This window comes from Accipiter gentilis, chromosome 21 (genome assembly GCF_929443795.1).
Source record: "Accipiter gentilis chromosome 21, bAccGen1.1, whole genome shotgun sequence".
In the NCBI taxonomy this organism is placed as follows: Eukaryota; Metazoa; Chordata; class Aves; order Accipitriformes; family Accipitridae; genus Astur; species Astur gentilis.
Window position 1 is genome coordinate 26,737,328 of NC_064900.1, and position 13,989 is coordinate 26,751,316.

Sequence of the window (13,989 nt, forward strand, 5' to 3'; positions counted from 1 at the left end):
CCTCTGGGCCAGTCACAATGGGGTGTTTTTGCCATTCATTCCCAGTTAGGCTTACTTCAGCTTCCAATACAGTTAACTCTTGAGATCAGCCTGTCACACCAGAAATACAGATGGATTCTGTCCCTTTATAACTTGATGGTATTAGAGTGCACTGTGCACCAGTGTCTACTAGAGCCTTATACTCCTGTGGGTCTGATGTGCCAGGCCATTGAATCCACACAGTCCAATAGACCCGGTTATCCCTTTCCTCCACCTGGCTGGAGGCAGGGCCCCTCTAATTCTGGTTAGAGTATTCAGTATTCACTTCTCGTAGAATTGGCTCAGAAGTCCCTTCAAGAGGATCAGAAATAAAGTCAGCCCTTCTACTCTGTTTGGAAACTGGAGCAGCATTTTTCCTGGTAGAATCCCCTTTTGTGGGGGTTTTTCCTTGCAGTTCATGTACCCGTGCATTTAGGACCGAGGTAGGTTTTCCGTCCCATTTCCTCATGTCCTCTCCCTGATCACATAGGTAAAACCACAGAGCACCTCGTGGTGTGTACCTTCTATATTCTCTCTCTTGGGCAGAAGACTGCTCACTCCTAATAGCTGAGACATTGGTCCTTACAGGTGGGGAATAGGACATATCCTTTTTGAATTGCTGGAAATCCTCGGACAGCCTCTCCACAGCTGAAATGCAGGCTTCTAGGGAGGAGGAGAGATTTTCTTCATATTGACGCAGCTGGTGAGCCACTTCCTCCACTGTTGGTGCCTCTTCATCCTTCCAGGACATTACTGCCAATGCGTTGGCATAGGACAATGGTGTGTTCCGTACAAACTTCCGCCACATGGGTCATGTGCATTGGACTTCGTTTGGGTCTTTGGGTAATTATTGGTTGTCCGGGTCATGATGAATCGCCTCTAGCACGGCTAATTCCCTCAGATATTGAATACCTTTTTCCATGGTGGTCCACTTGCTTGATTGACATATAACATCTTCCTTAAAGGGGTACCTTTCCTTCACACTTGACAGGAGTCGCCTCCAGAGGCTGATGGCTTGTGTCCCTCTTCCAAGTGCCTTGTCAATGCCACCTTCCCTGGCAAGTGATCCCAGCAGCTTGGCTTCCCTACCTTCTGATTCCAAGCTATTAGCCCCATTGTCCCAGCATCAGAGGAGCCAGGTGATAATATGCTCACCTACACGGCGGCCAAAATCTTTTCACAAATCCCACAGCTCACTCAAGGATAGGGACCTGGTTATTACCTCTGGTTCTGCCTCTTCCTCCGGTTCCCGTGATGACCCTGTTCACCATTATCCTTCGCTAAGCGAACTGATTTTTTTGTATATTTCCTTTTCTGTACGGGGGCAACCGATACTGGTCCAGGTTGGTCCTCTGGTTCAGTTGCAGTATCGCTCGCCGGGTTCTGGATAACCGCAGTGTCTGTCGCCGAGGTTTGGGTAGCAGTGGTGCTCCTTGCTAGGCCTGGAGGGGCCGCAGCACCCATTGTCGAAGTTTGGGTGGCCGTGGTGGTCATCATTTCGTTGTTAGGTCTAGAGACTTTCTCTTCCCTTTGAGGGTACTGAGTAGTGTCGAACAGGGCTCGATAGGCATGGGCCAGGCCCCAGCATGTTGCAGTGATTTGTATCTCTCTGGAGCTGCTGGGGTGACAGCATACCTTTTCCAAATATTTTACTAGTTCTTCTGGATCCTGCACTTGTTCAGGGGTGAATTTCCAAAACATTGGAGGTTCCCACTTTTCTAGGTACTTGCCCATACTACCCCACACACCCTGCCACTCATAATTATCTAGCCTTGGGGCACATCTCTGGGTGATCTTCTTAAATAGCTGTTAACCTTAAACAAGAGCTGAACCACATTCAGAAGTATGCTAATTCCTAGCAGTAGGGCTAGGACTGTGCTAGTCCCAACACCCCAGGAGTATTCATATTTTCCAAAATTCTCCAACACCATTGTAACTGGACTAAAGGAGAAAGGAGAGGGGAAGAAAGATACCCCACCCATAGACTGGTTTTCCATGGAGGAAAGGTAAATGGTATAATTATTAATAATTTCCCACAGGTGGCTCCTGCCGTATAAAGGTGACAATGCTAAGTGCAAATACTGGATTAATCCCACAGCCGATGACTTTATCATACCATAAACCAGTGTTATACCACACATCAAAGCAAAAATCCACCTCCCACGGATGATAAGCAGTAGAAGAGGAACTATATACAGCAAGCGAGGTGATACATAACAGAGCTTTAAAAGCCAGAGCAACAACTCTAAGAACTCATAAATCAACATAATGAATGCTTGGAAGAAATTTGTTTTAACAAGCTCTGGTCAGGTTTGTCGTTATCTCAACCCCTCGAGCCCCACGTTGGGCGCCAAAATGGACTGTCGTGGTTTAACTCCAGCCAGCAACTAAGTACCACGCAGCCGCTCACTCACTTCCCCCATCCAGTGGGATGGGGGAGGAAATCGGGAAAAAAAAAGGTAAAACTTCTGGGTTGAGATAAGAACAGTTTAATAGAACAGAAAAGAAGAAACTATAATGATAATGATAACACTAATAAAATGACAACAGTAGTAATAAAAGGATTGGAATGTACAAATGATGCACAGGGCAATAGCTCACCACCCGCCAACCGATACCCCGCCAGTCCCCGAGCAGCGATTCCCAGCCTCCCCTCCACTTCCCAGTTCCTAAACTAGATGGGACGTCCCATGGTATGGAATACACCATTGGCCAGTTTGGGTCAGGTGCCCTGGCTGTGTCCTGTGCCAACTTCTTGTGCCCTGGCTGGCCATGAGAAGCTGAAAAATCCTTGACTATAGTCTAAACAATACTGAGCAACAACTGAAAACATCAGTGTTATCAACATTCTTTGCATGCTGAACTCAAAACATAGCACTGTATCAGCTACTAGGAAGACAGTTAGCTCTATCCCAGCTGAAACCAGGACACACATGTAAAAATAATGTTCTGAATAACTGAAAACCTTCCTAGATATGTTCCTAAAGGACCCACATAAATCTTTTTTATAACGCGATTCCTTAACTGGTTCGAAGGCTTAGCATTCTCAAGTATTTTTCCATAAATAAAGTTTGGAAGCAACTGGGGTTTTTTTTCCACATAAATTATAGACTTCTTGAACTCCTATGCGTTATTCCCTCTGTCTCCCCTTCTTCTTCCCCTCAAAAAAAATTGTGGAAGCTAATGTGCTTTACTGTATGAAAAGAAGTGGTGTTCAGATTCCATTTGCTGTGATGAGTAAAACTTCAGAAATACTACAAAAATGCCAATAAGAGTTATATTAGAACTATATAATCTTTTCCTGAAGTATTCTTCACATACTTTCTACATACAATAGAAAGAAAACCACCAAAACCCTCATTGATTCAAATGTACTCAAAGGCGACACCCTGTCTTGAACCTCAAATTCAGGTACACTTAAGCAGATTCCTGTTGTGTAGTTTTTGTTGTTGTTTATTAATTTTTGTTTTCTTCCAGTGGGACATTAAAATATATAGCAAAAGATGACAAAATATAAATAATTATATGATGGGGAAATTGCAGCTGAAATTTTCTTGCTGAAAGCTGAAGATTTAGATTAAAGAAGATATTTGTGGATGCATGTCAAATCCTTTATATTAGCTTCGAGGCTATTTTTTTGTACTACTACATTGCAATACCATGTATTCCAACACTGAAGACTGCAATGGTAACTCAAAACATGATGCAGGTGTTATCAAATGTTCAATCAATATTTAATAAATATATTAGGAGTAACATCTAACCTGAAACAGTTTCATGACGCTTATTATAATATTACTGAATGTCTCACATTCAATGTATTTGAATTTATGACACCTGTTGGGGAAAAAAGTCACTGTCTGTAACCATAAGTGAGAAATTGCTTCCAAGGCTACCCCAGGGAGAATACATCAGGCCCCTTAACAAATAAATAAAACCATAAAGAGGCAGTGATTAATGATTTTTTTAAGTTCCAATCCAGGAGTGTCTGAATATGGACTGAGGAGGTTGAAGACTATCTTTTAAGCGAAAGTCCCCTGTGGCTAAATAAATAACAAAAGATTTAACTCCAACAAGGGTCAACCTAGTTTTTCAGTCAAAGAAATTCTGTATCTTTTCCAATTCTGGTAAGGGATGTATGCAAAAATGACAATTTCTTAGCACTTCTAAGGCAATTAAGAAATCACTGATTCTATCAGAAAGTCTCCTGCCATAGAATTAACCTTAGAGCTGCACCAAACTTTCAAAAGGGATTCAAAGCAACCATGCATAAGGGAGGCTTTGTCTAAGTCTTCTCTGTTCTTAAAAATAGATCTGAGGTACTGTGCCTTCTGTCTCCCAGTATTGGGGCCAAAAAAAAAGCAGACAGAGCCTTAGTAATATCAGACTAATGCATGTCTCTTTCCTTCTCTGTCTCCTCTTTTTTTATCTTTCACTGTTAGAGGAGTGAAGAAAGAAAATCATAAAAGCAAGGAAAGCATTCTTATGCACCTTTTGAAAAATATCTTTTAAAGCCTGGTGATGAATAAATGAGTTGCACCTGCAGTTGTCAAAGACACTCTTTATTTTTATCATATTGTTTCACCCCTTTTATTTAGATGGGACAGAAACTGATTATAAAACTACAGTTGTAGGACAAATTTTAAAGTAGGTATGTCTATAAGGTTAGTGCCTATTTAAATTAGGTACAGAGTTTGCTACTGTCATAGTTTCAGCTGCAATAGAGTTAATTTTCCTTCTACAGGTACAGTGTTATGTTTTGGATTCAATATGAGAAGCATGTTGAAAACACACTGATGTTTTCAGTGTTTGCTCAGCAGTGTTTCTAGTAAGTCAAGGATTTTTCAGCTTCTCATGCCCTGCCAGCAAGAAGGCTGGAGGGGCACAAGAATCTGGGAGGGGACACAGCCAGGATGGCTGACCCAAACTGGCCAACAGGGTATTCCATACACCATGCCCAGTATATCAATGGGGGGGGGGGAGTTGGCCTAGGGGGAATTGCTGCTTGAGAAGTAACTGGGCATCGGTCGGCAAGTGGTGAGCAATTGTATTGTGCATCACTTGTTTTGTGTATTCTAATCCTTGTATTATTATTGTCATTTTATTATTGTTATTATTATCATTATTAGTTTCTTCCTTTCTGTTCTATTAAACAGTTCTTACCTCAACCCATGACTTTTACTTTTTTATTTCCTGATTCTCTCCCCCATACCACTGGGTGGGAGGGAAGTGAGTGAGTGGCTGTGTGGTGCTTATTTGCTGGCTGGGGTTAAACCACAACAGCTGCATATCCAGTAAAGTTTTAAAAATCAGCTGATTTTTCTTGCTTTTCCACAGCTCCAAAACAAAACACACCTCTAAATCCATAATTACTGTATTAACTTAAAGCCTCACTACAGAATGGAAAGGACCTTCTCTTAAATAGGGTGAGCTGTTTTCAGTAGTGAAAGCAATCGTGGCTAGTAGCCATATCCCATTCAAGAGATTCAGAGGTCTCTGGTGTCTGACAGATAGCAAGACCACTCTATCTTCAGCAAGTATTGCCTTTTATGGCAATGAAAAAGCAAAGTCAGGAAAGAAGTCAAAGTTTTCCTTTTTTATATTTCTCACATGAAAATTGCTGACTCTCTCTCCCGATCAACAAGAGAAAGCAATAAAATAATATATTAAAGTTCAGCACCCTCTATCTTTCTGATGGTATTTCCTAAATATTTTCCTGAGGTAAGGTAATCTGCTCTGCTTATGGTGCTGTTCTATCTATATCTTAATTAAAATGTACATAAATAGAGCAAACTCTACTTGAAGTAAAAAGTTACTGTAGAGCAAAGGTGTATATAAATGACATGCCCAGTGTCAACGTGGAGGCTCTGGTTTAAACCTGAATCCTGACTCTTCAGTGCTCAGTGCTGTGAGGTTATGTGAGCATGCTGAACCCATAACTTGTACCCATGCAGGGTTGGCCAACCCAGAGGAAAACTCATAGTGCAGATGTGGCAGAGAGGGAAGAGTGACTTGCTTGAGCATGTATGATTTCTGCAAGCGCCTGATAAGAGGGACAGACTGCCTCTTGCTCATAATTCAAGGCAGTGATCTCACCCTCATTACTTCAATTCAAAAGCAGACCCTTCTGAGATCAGGAATGCAGGGCGAAGCCTGAGTGCTCACAGGTTAGGAATAAAACTGTGTGCAGTACTGGGGACAAGGGGTCAGCAGGGCATGCTGCTCAAGAGAATCATGGATACAATTAAAGCAAATAGGTGAGCTAGAGCAGATACTTCATTTGAACATATGTTTCAGGCCCACGCTGAGGTACAGATGGCAAAGATAGCATAGTTGTACTCCCTACTCTGCAGAGGTCAGAAGAGACACCTATAAAAGGTACCTCTGTGACTGACTCAGAACTTTCTAGGCTGTTTTTCGCATGAGAAAATGGAATGGCAACATGCTTTCTTGGGTTTAACTCCCTTGCAGAAGAGGTTTAATTGTGAAACCTCACACTGGTTATTTTTCAGATTGTATGGAATATATATCCACTTGTCTCTTGGCCTTACAAATGCTATATGAGATCACTTTGGGCTGCTGCTAGGTAGAACGACACCTACTGAATCAGGACAGATGACAATCATTCTTAGATTGGAAATCTGAAATGCTACCCAATATTTTCCAGTATTATCAAAAGGTTGACAGCCTGACTGGTTCTTTGGAGATCCAGGATCTAGTCAGACAGTCCTGGCAGATTTGCTTTTATTTACTTGAACAATTGATGAAAGCTCCCAGGTTTACAGAACTGTCATTTTCCTTGAAATATCTATGAGTTTGGACTTCAACATGGAGAGAGATCTTGACAAAACATTTGGTCACTCAGCTATGCACTACGTATGCTTGTAGGAAGCTATCCCTCATAAACTTTTTTTCTCTATTTGGCATCTCCAGTTTCTCAATTTATTAACAGAAGTCTCTGTTCATTATCCTCAAAGGGAATGACTGGCGTCCACTTTACCCTGGTAAAGTTTTCTGGTTCCACATAGGAAGCTGGGTGATACCTTTTTTTTCACAGCTGCTAAAGGTTTTATAAGCCATAGTTAAGTATTACACAGAAGTTTAACTAAGTAAAATACCCCTTATATCTGACTTTAAAGTATCATGTATATGCTTTATCTGGAATTCGTAAAAATAGAATGGATCAAATTTTTACAGCTTTAGCCTTAAAAAAAAAAAAGTTTAAAAAGTTCCCGCTCCTTCAAGATCTATTTCTATATTTTATAATAATCTTCATATGAAACATTCCCCAGATAAAACGCACAATAGTCTTTTGGACATGTACCAGAAACTACAGTGACTCTTCCTCCTGTGATTATCCTAACTCATGTTTGAGAGTTGTTCTCTACCTGTGAATCCAAGTAAATTCTCATCCCAGTGAATCCCTAGGTATCTGCTGCCATGTAAAATAGTGTCAGTAATAGAAATTGAGTGTGCCTAGCTGTCTAGTCTTTAGTCCAGTGACTACAGAGTTGTCCCAAGAGGCAAGAGGGATTCACTGAGATTTACTGTACTGCTGGAGAGGGCTACACACAGTGTGTTATTGAGTAGGATGGGACCTTGCTGTGTCTTAAAATAAAGTCCAATTGTTCTGTAGTTTTTCAGAAAAAAAAATCAAGTTTCTGAGCCTTGAAGGGTTCAGACCTCTGCATACCAAAGAGGCTTTGCTCCCTATTTATAGTGTCTAGCTGCTAGCAAGCAACAGGACTTAAGGGACACCTGTGTCCTCAGCATTTCTGGGATACTTTAAATGGAACTATCCTGCAAGTACAGGCACTTAAACAAGAGGTTTACTTAAGAAACTTGATGGACAGATACCCACAATACTTGACAGGGATACAAGTCAGCAAACAGAGGAAACATTTTGGAAATCTTGTTTTCTGTGTCTAGTTGACACTGAATTTATCCTTCATACAAGCAGAGTTACACAAGAAAATATTCATTGCCTTATTCAGCCTAAATTCAAATGAATTCAGAGCCAAGAGTTTCTTACTATACTTCAGATATTAATTAAAGTCTACATACTAGTTTTTTAAATTAATAGTTTCTATAAAAGGTAACCCCAGGAATTAATATGTTACTTTTATGCCTAATAGATGACAGAATGACAGACACACTGCTATAGGAGTATTGCAGCTCGGTTTTCTCTTAGCCACTGGAAATCTTGGCTTTTATTAAAAACTTCTGTAGGGGTAATGCCAGAACCAGCCCAGAAGTAACCTATATATATGGAATCACATATATAACCTCACTATCAAGAAGTAGTGCATGTGTGTGCCAGGAGTAGCAGCTCCTTTCCTGTATTCATACATTGTTTCCTGATCCATCTGCTTTTTCCATGAAAAATAATTAATGCACTCATTCAGTTTCTTTAGGTCATTCATCAGTGTATCACTAGTAACTGATTGGTCAATATCAAAACTGCCTCTGAAGAAGTCATCAAGGTCAAAAATAACACTTTTGCTGTTACTTTGTCAAGTTTAGACAAGGCAAGTTTATGCTTAGTCTAATTTTCTACATTTAATTCAATAGCAGTGCAAGAAACTAGAAATAAAATTTTGTGGTATTATGAAAGTATGGCTAATTTATCATATAAAATGAAATACCCAGTGAGCAGACAAGTGGTGAATATTTAAATGGTATAGAATGGTTTTGAACCTGATTAGGAGAATTGCACTTCTTGACATTCTATACATCTTTACCTGAGGAATACAACAGGCTGTGTTGTGACATAATCCTAATTTTTATGTAGGATTTTACATTCTTTCTATTGATTGACTAATTCTAGAGATGAACCTACTGTTTATTTGCCAGGTACACAAAGAAACCTAGGAATGTTTTCAGCAATGGGATTTACACTTTCAGAAAATCCTAAAGTAGCATTCTGTGTGTGATATATTTATGGATTTTCATATTTTCAGAAATAATTGTACATGGGGGTTGAAGACCTCCTTTTTAATTACAACTAGTATACTTTTTTCTTCTCATCTAATCAGTTCCATGTTTCCACTGGAGCACAAAAGCTACCACTGTCTACTATAAAAGTAGCTCAGTAAGGAACTGAACAATTAATAGCTTATTATTGGATAATGAATTACAGGAAAAAATTAAAATTATTTATGATATTAAACATAAAAAAAGATTATGTTAGGGTTCCAAACAAAATAGAATTTAATAAACTTTATGAAAATCCAGGACTGCTGCTTAAACTCTTATAAGTCAGGGTAACTTTGCAGTTAATAGTAGCACTTGTATATTTCCCACTAACTTTGATTTTGTTCCTGCCATTACATTAACTACTGTGTCTTCAATTAATCCAATTAATTATCTCCACTACAGCTTGAAATCAGCAAAGCCATTAAGAATGTACCTAAAGTTCAAAATGTCGTATTTCTAACAAGACATTTTATGCAGCTGATAAATAACACTCTTGAACAAAGTCTTTGCGTTGTTCTATGAGTGCTAATGCACAAATTTTCCTCTTGCTCCACTGTTGTCATTTACAGAATTTTTATCTAACTATCACTTTGAAGAAATGTGAGCTTTTTCTTGAGATACCTTGCACTGGATTACTGCAAGTGATTTTCATTGTCAAAATAATGTCCTAAGTGAGAAAGAACAACAAATACATGATTATTTTTTTTTAAATTGTGTCTCAGAGACAGCAATTAGTAAGTCTTCTTTGAAAATGAAACAGACTACTCCAAAGACAGCTCTATTCAAAGACAGATAAAAGGAATATTCTTTCTCTCCATTAAAGAAAACAAAGTAAAGTGGACTACAGCTCCAGTAAGACCATTTTTTTCTGGAGTTAGTCCCAGCCTCCTACATGAAGACAGTTTCAAGTTGCCAAGCAAAAACTGCTTTCTTTTTCTTTGATTATTAGAGGAATCAACTTACAGATGTGCTTCAGTTTTTCACATGAAATGTAGATGGATGTTATTTGAAAAACTCCCTTCTTTTTACTCCTGAAAGGCAAAGAGGGAAAGGAGGAGCTTTCAATTAAATGAAATATAAGTTGGTTTCTAGCATTGATTATACATAACTGAAAATAATTGTTTAAGTCTGTCATTTGTGTAGAGAAAGCTTTCTGAAAGTTATAATATTCACTATAAGGTCAACTTCATGCAGAACATCTATTCATTAATCCATGTTTTTGATGGATGAAAGTACATAAAGAGCATGGTTTGGTATGATTAAGTCATCCCTGAGACTCAAATATTATGCTGATAGTCAAACATATACATCTGTCCATCTTGGAAAGACAATCATAAAAACTATTTATAGTGTCACAAAAAATAAAAAAAAAGTGTAATAACTTGAAAGTGAAGCTTACATATGCTTCTTATTTTCTAAGCTGTGAAGGGGATTACAAGAAATCAAAGTGGACAAAAGTAAAAAAACTAAAATCTGATAAGAAGGTACAATAAGATTATCCAAAGCTATGTTTTGGTGTAAGCAGAAAATTAATTTTTAGTATTAAAAGTTCTGCTATATTCTGAATGCCAGAAGAATAATAGGAAAGAATAGTTTTGAATAAATATATTCCATACCTTATACAGATAAGTATGAATTAACCTAGAAATATATTAATGAAAGGTATTAAACTGAAGATTAGTAAGATAAGAAGGAAAAAAGAAAAATGATTAATCTTGTAACAATTGAGTTAAAAAAGCTACTTTGTCCTTCCTTTCTCTTTGTTTACAGCTGAAATTGCAGCCTTTCTTCATATTGCCTTTATGATTTGAAGTCAACTGCAAAAACTGATATTCTTCTTTATTTCTAAATCCAGACCAAAATTTGATAGCATCTGGAGTAATTTAAATCTTTGCAAACATACCAGAAAAGCAAAAATACAATTCAAAGCCTTTTTTTTTTTTTTTTCTCTTGAAAGCAAGGATGCATCTTGGATCCATTAAAATCAACAGGAATTTTCCAACTAGATTTACTGGATCCATGCTCTACTCTTCATATCTGAGAGTGTCTGATCTCTGTACCTCTTTCATCAACATTAGCAATACAATGCTTTGATGGTCCCTGAGTATTGACCTGAACTGCTAGCTTTGCACATTGCACATTGATCCTTGTGTTCTTAAAGGGACATTCTTGTAAACAGAGCGCTCTTACATTTCTTGTTGTCTGCTCACAGGGCTTTTAGATTCAGTAATGCTCTGCAAATACTTTGAAATTTTTTTCAGAGATGAGGTTTGAACGTGAATATATAAAATAACATATAAAATAACAGTACAAAGTGCAGCGATTCATTCCAAAAGAGCTATATGAAAACTGTAATAGGTTCAGAGAAAAACTGAAGCTTGAAGCAGATTCCACATGACAAAAATTTGAGTATCCAAAGCTCCTCAGCTTGGATAAGAAAGATTTACATGGATATAAACAAGTTCTACAAAATCAGGAAGAGCTAAGATAATCCACTGTTCACTCCTTCTTCTAATAGAAGGAAAAAGCACTATGAGAAGAAGGTAACAGGAGTTTCTAAGCAAATGCAAGGATTTCCACCACCACCACCCCCCCCACACACAAAACGGGTAGTGGCATCCTTGAGGAACTTGCCAAAATGTATCATAGGTGCAACCACTAAATGCAGATGCTTGATGTGTTTTCAGGCTTCTCTGGGTGTCTGTTGATGGCCACAGCTGGAGGCAGAACACTGGGTTAGATGGAGTTGCTTTTCGAACCAGTGTGGTTGTTCTTGGGTTCAGTGTTCCTTGTTGTTCAGGCTCACAGCCTTCTTTGGAGACATCTCCCTGCTCTACCGTGGGCTCCTCCCTGGGCTGCAGGTGGGTATCTGCTCCCCCTCTCCCGTCCATGGGCTGTGGGGGGACAGCCTGCTGTCTCACCATGGGCTGCAGGAGCATCACCTCCTCCAGCCCACCTCCTCCCCCTACTTCCTCACTGACCTCAGTATTGGCACAGGTGTTACTCTCACATTCCAATCCCACTACTAACTACCAGTTCCCCTTCTTAAATCTGTTATCCCAGGGGAACTACCACCATCACTGATTGGGTAGGCCTTGGCCAGAGACGGGTCCAACTTGGAGCTGGGAAGTTTCTAGCAGCTCCTCACAGGATCCACCCTTGTAGCCCATCCCCTGCTACCAAACCCCTGCCACACAAACCCAAAACAGGAAAACAAAGATAGTGAAAGGTCTTGAGGGCAAGATTATGAGGAATGGCTGAGGTCACTTGGTTTGTTCAGCCTGGAGAAGAGAAGGCTGAGAGGTGACCTCATTGCAGTCTACAACTTCCTCAAGGAGGGCAGAGGAGGGGAAGGTGTTGATCTCCTCCCTCTCATATGACCAGCGGTAGGACACAAGGTGAAGTTGCATCAGGGGAAGTTCAGATTGGACATTAGGAAAAGGTTCTTCACTGAGACAGCGGTCAGTCACTGGAACAGGCTCCCCAGGGAAGTGGTCATGACACAACCTGTCAGAGTTCACAGAGTGTCTGGGCGATCATCTTGGTCATGTGGTTTAGTCTTAGGTAGTCCTGAGAGGAGCAGGGAGTTGAACTCGATGATCCTTATGGGTCCCTTCCAAGTTGAGATATTCTATGATTCTATGATTGATTCTATGATTCTCTCATAACTGTGCCAAGACAAACACTCAGAAATTAGAAAAACACATGAATGCAATCTTAAGTTTATAGTCTTGCAATTATTCTTTGGTAGGATTTAAATTTTTAAAATGTAACTTAAGAAATAAAAAGTAACTTGTAGTACCTAACGACTAGCACCAGGTTTTAGCTAGACAGTACAAGCCACCTGTCAGAGTAGACCTAAAGGTGTTACTCATGATAGGTAGCATGTTTCTGAGCTGACAAAATTCTGCAGAATAAGACATATCTTGACTGTTCTGCAGATGTTTGCTATCAGCAGGCATATGGCAATTCTAGAGTTCATTTCTCTTTGGGTGGTTTTTGTTTGGTTTGGGATTTGTCTTTCTGTTTTGTTTTGGTTTGGGTTTTTTTTATATATAACTGGAAAAAACTGGTCTGTATCTCCCTTTAGTCCGACCTTGTCCCACTCTCTTCTACCTCATCACCTCCTTCCTGGTTATTTCTCTCAGGATCCACTCCTACAAGATCTTTTTTCTGGTATTAATATTTTCCTGTCCCAACCCTCACGGCTCTTTAGCCTCTTTGAACCTCTCTGTTACTATCCATCGTAACTTCCACTATAGATGCTATGTCCATTCATTGACACTAATACCCCCCAAAAGACTTAATTTGGCAGAGCAAAGCTAGTAAAAAGCACTTGTCCACCTTCCAATTAATTCACAAGTCCCTGCTTCAGAGGTTAAAAATTGTCAGTAAAATAGATAGGTGCAAGATTTTTTAATAGGAGAAAACCAGCATATGTTCCTCTGATCTGATTCTTGGAAAGAGTTCTCCTTTTTTTTTTTTTTTTTTTTTTAATTAATCTTTTTAAAAAATTCAAGCTAGTGCAAACATCAAGTGTAAAACTAAATTAAAGACCTGAAAAATTCAGCTAAAGACTTATGCTCTGACTAACCGTAAGAACTGGAAAAGAGTTATATAATAGAAAATGATGAACGGCCTTTGTTATTGGAAAAATATGGCTTCTCCCTATATCGAGAACTGTATTTAGCTCTGAAGTTAATTTTATGTTATGGGTCATTATCATTACAAATAAATGAAGTCCATTAGGTTCAGATGATTGAGTCAGCATCTCTGGAGGTATTTAATACATAGACATTTAAAACATACCAATTTAAAAATGTGGTAATTAGTGACATTGTTTAGTGGTGGACTTGGCAGTGTTAGGTTAATGGTTGGACTCCATAACCTTAAGGGTCTTTTCCAATCTAAATGATTCTCTGATACTATGATTCTAAGAAATACTTTGCATGCCTATACATGAAGTCATGCTGAAAACATTTAGAACAAATTTAG